The 6,000-nt window shown below is 41.4% G+C and overlaps 1 protein-coding gene across 1 annotated transcript in view; it reads left to right on the top strand.

Moving 5' to 3' along the window:
* Positions 1-1,558: 1,558 nt before the first annotated feature.
* LOC121277985 (gap junction Cx32.2 protein-like) overlaps positions 1,559-6,000 on the top strand; it is a 28,127-nt gene continuing 23,685 nt past the window's right edge. Inside the window, exon 1 of the mRNA XM_041187947.1 lies at positions 1,559-1,614. The gene's annotated coding sequence lies outside the window, so the exon portion shown is untranslated. The remainder of the gene's footprint in view (positions 1,615-6,000) is intronic.

Genomic DNA, 6,000 nt, shown 5'->3' with positions numbered 1-6,000 from the left:
TGACACAAGTGTGGACAGCTGATTGGGAGACTCCGCACAGATCATCCACCGAGCCCTGGAAGGGGCCAGAGGCATAGAAGTGGAGGGCAGCTGTGACCTTGAGAGCCGCTGGCATGGGATGTCCACCCACACAGTTAGGGGAGATCTCAGGGCCAATCATCTGACAGATATAGCTGACTGTCTCCCTTGACAGATGGAGCTTCCTTCAACACTGCATCTCAGTCATGTTGAGATAGCTGCTTTGCTGGCTGTATACCCAGGCAGCAGGATAGTAGCATCTTTTGCGGCCCCTTGCACCTTGGACAACCTCTTGGCCCTGCGCACCTTGTGCCTGCACCTGGCCTCCCAGAGTGGTTCCCCTGGAGTCTGATTGTCCACTCCTGGCCTCCTCCTTATTCTATCCCTCCCTTCCTCCTCAGAGGAGCTGCCTCCAGTGGAGATGTCAGAACCCATACCCAGGCTAAATGGAGGCCTCCGGAAAGCTGCAGGCTGATTTCAAATTACACAAAAAGCTCTTGGAAATCCATGTGAACTGCTAACAATCACACAGGCAAGTTTAAAACATTTTCTGTATTAAATACTTCATGGAAAACATGAACAACCCCTCTGAGTCCACATATCCCGCCAGTGCAAGAGTTTTAATAAAAAATCTCCTACCCGCCTGCCAGTTGGCCCCTGTGCCGACCTGAAGTTCGCATGGGCTCCTCAAAATCCTGGACAATTGGCAAGTTAAAGGCCTTAGCGAGGCCTTTAATTAATGGCAGGCGTGCATCCCACTGCTGTGCGCGCCCACAGACCTAAATATCGGGATGCTCGCGTGACATTTTAAGCACTGACGTGTGGGGTCTGCCACCCGCACGTCAGCCAGAAAATTCTGCCCCAGGTGTTTGCACATGGACTGTGGAAGCAAAAGAACCAAGAAAAGAAATTAAGCTAGATTCTTAGACCATTTTTCCCCCTTTAACTTGGTCTTTTCCTTCTTATAACTGGTTGATTTGATATTTTTCCTCTATTGTCTTTATTTCTGCTTCATGCTAAACTATTTGTGTACTAATCTCATTTCTTTCTACCTGCTCAACTTGCTTATTCTGATTATTTTTATTTCCCTTCTTCCGTTCCTTTCCAGTTTAAATGACTTTTACCGTTTTGACAGAAATGTCTCAAAGTTATTTAGCTTTAAAAATTTAAAGGTCAGACTATTTGTGGATGCTTTTCTGAAATGCAAGTGCATTCCAACACTCTGTAACTGGGAGTACTTCCTATTATCATGGTTGAAACGGTTTAGTTCTCACTACTGATATTGTCCACCCAAAAAATAAAACTAACATTATTCAGACATTTAATTTTATAGTTCTTAAATAGAATTATTATTACAAACTTATTATAACAGATGCCTAGTTAATATGTTCTATCATTGTATTTGGCAAGACTGTAACCTTCAAAGCAGAGATAAATAAACTTTGTGATTACAACACTTTGGAACAGCAAACATTTGAAATTCTTATGCAATATCCAGTTTGCTAGCATTATATATAAGCAGCTGCATGTTTTAGAAATTGTTCTATGCTGTTCGAGGCTGATTGTCTTTCGTTTCCTCTGAGTTATTTAAAGCAGGTAAACGATTCTATTTTCATTCGATGTTATTAAAATAGCCAAGTTCTTTCAAAGACATGATTCTTATTTGGTTTGTGCAAAACTAATTTTGCTTACTTTGAATTTCCACATCCTACCTTAGGAAAAATTTACAAAGCTCTAAATTAAAGCCAATTTATGCATCTTTAATAATACCGTGAGCACTAATTGTGTTTCTAAATTCATAATCCAGTCATTTTCTTTTTTCTCTTGCTGACTTTCTTCCGTCTTCAGAAGATGTTTATTTCTTATTGGGGCACGTATGAGCCATGATTGGTGGGGAACTAACCCTAATGTTGTACGTCCTTTTAGTGAAGGTCATTGGATACTGAATTGATCTTAGTTGTTTTCTGCTCCCCTAACTCTGGTTGACAAGCATCTGGTAGTGCTCCTATCACTGAGCTAAATGAGATCACGTAGCTTAGCAGAGACTGGAGATCAAAGCAGTTGTATATAATCACTTTCAAATTAACCTAACATAAATTGTACCATATATACCATTATACTTCAGGCCCCAGTTTGGGACTAGTGCTTACTGAGTCCATCAGCACTGAGTTATACAGATTAGATCAGTAACATTCTCTGATCTGAAAGAGGAGTGCTATGCATTCATGCTTGCATACTCTGCTTACTAGAACCCAAATGCCAGTTGAATTTTAATGTTGGCTGAGTCTGCAGAACAGTGCCTGTTATCAAATGGCTGACAGGATAGTGGATTTATTATTAGAAGTTTGACAGAAAAAGTCACTCTGTGCTAGCATTTGAAAAATCAAAACAGCTTTAAAAGGTTCTCAGGTGGTAGCATTTAAGCTTTGCTCCAACTGCAGTTATATTACAGCATGACTGAAGTTAAAATGATGTAAACTTACTAGCAAATTACACTGCGCTTTTTGGTAAATCTACATTATACTGATCTGGTTTAGTGCAGACTGTGTACCATGGTACAACAACCCTTTGGCTGCAGGATAGAAAAAGCTAACACTGCATTATACACCTTTCTAAATCAATTGCTTATTTATATGTCCTGCTTCTTCAAAAAGCTGTTGATAATAGGCTAATTGAGAATTGCAGAACTGAGATTGATAGATTTTTGTTAGGTAAGGGGATTAAAGGATATGGAACAAAGGCAGGTAAACAGAGTTGAGATACAGATCAGCCATGATATAACAGAATGGCAGCACACACCTGCAGCCTGAATGGCCTCTTCCTAACCTGTGCTCTTACATCTTTGCCCCTTCATGAACTAACCCCAACCTAAAAGTATAGCAGACAATCTGTCTGTAGAGCCCTGCCACTGTTGCTCCGGTGGTTACACAGTGCACAAGTTTGACTGAGAGTTGCTACATACTTTGAAGCACCAAAGCTTCTTGCCATCTCTTAAAATACAATCTTTCAAAAAGGTTACAGGTGAAGTATAAATGGAAGGAGTTCCTCCCTTTGTTATGTATTAACAATATCATGAACACTTTGGGATAATTTAATGGAGGTAATTTTGACTTTGGTATTATAAAATGAACAATATTGATTCAATCGTCTGTTATACATCTCTCCATTTTTTTATTTTCATTGACTTCTGAGTATTGCAGAATTGTTGCATTGGAGTGCTGGTACTCTAAAGGAGGCAATCCTGCAATTTTGCTGCATTGAAGGGGGGGAATTACGGTTGGTTGATGTGAGGGTTGGAATATCTTTGTCTTCTACATTCATAGACTTAAGTAAGGCCCAGAACAGAACTATTTTGCTGCGCCTTTCAGAGGAAAATTGGGCAAAATTCCCAGGAAAGCCACCAGGCGTGACTCCAGAGTTGGTTTTAAAAATAATAAGGGTGCGCAGAAGCACCCAACCTCCCTGAAAACTTAAACAAAAACAGAAATAGCTGGAAAAACTCAGCAGATCTGGCAGCATTGGTGGAGAAGAACAAAGTTGACGTTTCGAGTCCTCATGATCCTTCACCAGAACTAAGTAGAAATAGGAAAGGGGTGAAATATAAGCTGGTTTAAGGGGGAGGGGTGGGAAGGAGGGGGGGTGGTTGTTGGGACAAGCAAGCAGTGATAGGAGCAGATAACCAAAAGATATCACAGACAAAAGAACAAAGAGGTGTTGAAGGTTGGGATATTATCTAAAGGAATGTGCTAATTAAGATTGGAGAGCAGGACGAGCAAGGTAGCTCTAGTGGGGGTGGGGTGAAATAAACCATGGGTGGAATACATTTAAAAATAATGGAAATAGGTGGGAAAAGAAAAATCTATATAAATTATTGGAAAAAACAAAAAGGAGGGGGAAGAAAGGGAAAGGGGGTGGGGATGGAGGAGGGAGTTCAAGATCTAAAGTTGTTGAACTCAATATTCAGTCCAGAAGGCTGTAAAATGCCTAGTCGGAAGGTGAGGTGCTGTTCCTCCAGTTTGCGTTGGGCTTCACTGGAACAATGCAGCAAGCCAAGGACAGACATGTGGGCAAGAGAACAGGGTGGAGTGTTAAAATGGCAAACGACAGGGAGGTCTGGGTCATTCCTGCGGACAGACCGAAGGTGTTCTGCAAAGGGGTTGCCCAGTCTGCTTTTAGTCTCGCCAATGTAGAGGAAACTGCACTGGGAGCAACGAATGCAGTAGACTAAGTTGGGGGAAATGCAAGTGAAATGCTGCTTCACTTGAAAGGAGTGTTTGGGCCCTTGGATGGTGAGGAGAGAGGAAGTGAAGGGGCAGGTGTTGCATATTTTGCATTTGCATGGGGAGGTGCCGTATGTGGGGGTTGAGGAGTAGGGGGTGATGGAGGAGTGGACCAGGGTGTCACGGCACCTCATCTTCCGACTAGGTACTTTACAGCCTTCCGGACTCAATACTGAGTTCAACAACTACTTAGTTCTGTTGAAGGGTCACGAGGACTCGAAACGTCAACTTTGTTCTTCTCTGCCAATCCTGCCAGACCTGCTGAGTTTTTCCAGGTATTTCTGTTTTTGTTTTGGATTTCCAGCATCTGCAGCTTTTTGTTTTTATCTCCCTGAAAACTTGTTGTTTGGGAAATTACAAGCAGTGGAACCCTGGCAGATCCAGGTCCTTCTTCAAATTGAGACCATCTCCACTAGAATAACACATCATTTCCTGCATCTTTAACCTTGAAATGTATTGCTTTTTCTCCCCTTCAACTCAAGATTTCTTATTAATACAAAATGCAATAATCAAATATTAGACTTACGCTCTTGATTGAAAGCAATCAATAGCTGTTAGAATCAATTGTGATTCATTTCACTTGCATGGTAATTTTTCATAATGCAGTGTTTCATTGCTGACACAAACAGCCATGAGCTTGACTTTTGTTTTTATTCAGAACAATCATTTTAGCAATGATATATTGAGTTTACTTCATAACATAGCATTGTTTTCTGCATGTCATACACTATCAGCTGGAAACGAAATCTTTTGTTGTGTAGTGAAATAATAAACTCTGTGGAACAAAACATTATTTTGTCATCAATTATAGTGATTAGGGCTTGCCAAGTAATTTAATGCCAACATCCAGCAAAGTGACCTGGATTAAAATTATAGTGTTTTCATTTCCATTCAAGCTTCCTAAAGGGATGAATTTGCCAAGTGTCGGGAGAGGGTAAAACAGATAGGTCAACCAGTGAATAATAATGAGGCGATCTTACAGGGTTATTCAGAGGTTGAATCCTTTTTATTTAGTAGCACAATAAGGATGAAGATGGAACAGAAGTGGGTGTATTTTAGGAAACATTTGCACAGAGGAGATTGAAGGGTGGAATTGTTTTGAGGAGGGAATAAACCTGTGGAAAAAAGTTAATTGTTTGGTTTAAGGTGAAGCAAAATCGGCCAGGATTTCCACTCTTGTTTGATGTTAAGTGACCTACACTGGATAATGTGCATGTATGAATAACGGGTAAGAACCAGATTGTGTTTGTTTGTGATTTTTTTTCACAATTCAATGCCATCAAGACTCACTAATGAACACTTGGGGAAGAATTTTCCCCCATCGGGGGGGAAGTGCAGGAGCGGGCGTGTGCAGGCACGCCTCCGATTGGTGCCCCTGATGTGGGCTGGCCAATTAAGGGCCAATGCGACGTCCGTCAGGAAGCGCTGTGTGCCCCCTGTGTGGGTGAGGGGGAATTTCCTTAGCTGAGAGTGTGCCCTTTTGCTCATGCACGTGAAAGAGCGCACTCATCTCCTTAAGGCTAAGTGTTGCCTCAGGGAGATCGGAGCCAAATGTAAAAATGGTCAATGTACAAAAATAAAATTTCCCTGACATGTCCCCTCGTGTGACACTGTCACATGAGTTGGGACATGCCCATCACTTTTGATCAAATTTTTATTACATTTTTTAAAACCCTCATCCCACCCGTGGATGAAGTTTCAT

The sequence above is a fragment of the Carcharodon carcharias genome, chromosome 5, assembly GCF_017639515.1.
Source record: "Carcharodon carcharias isolate sCarCar2 chromosome 5, sCarCar2.pri, whole genome shotgun sequence".
In the NCBI taxonomy this organism is placed as follows: Eukaryota; Metazoa; Chordata; class Chondrichthyes; order Lamniformes; family Lamnidae; genus Carcharodon; species Carcharodon carcharias.
This window is presented reverse-complemented; position numbering and strand designations above follow the sequence as displayed.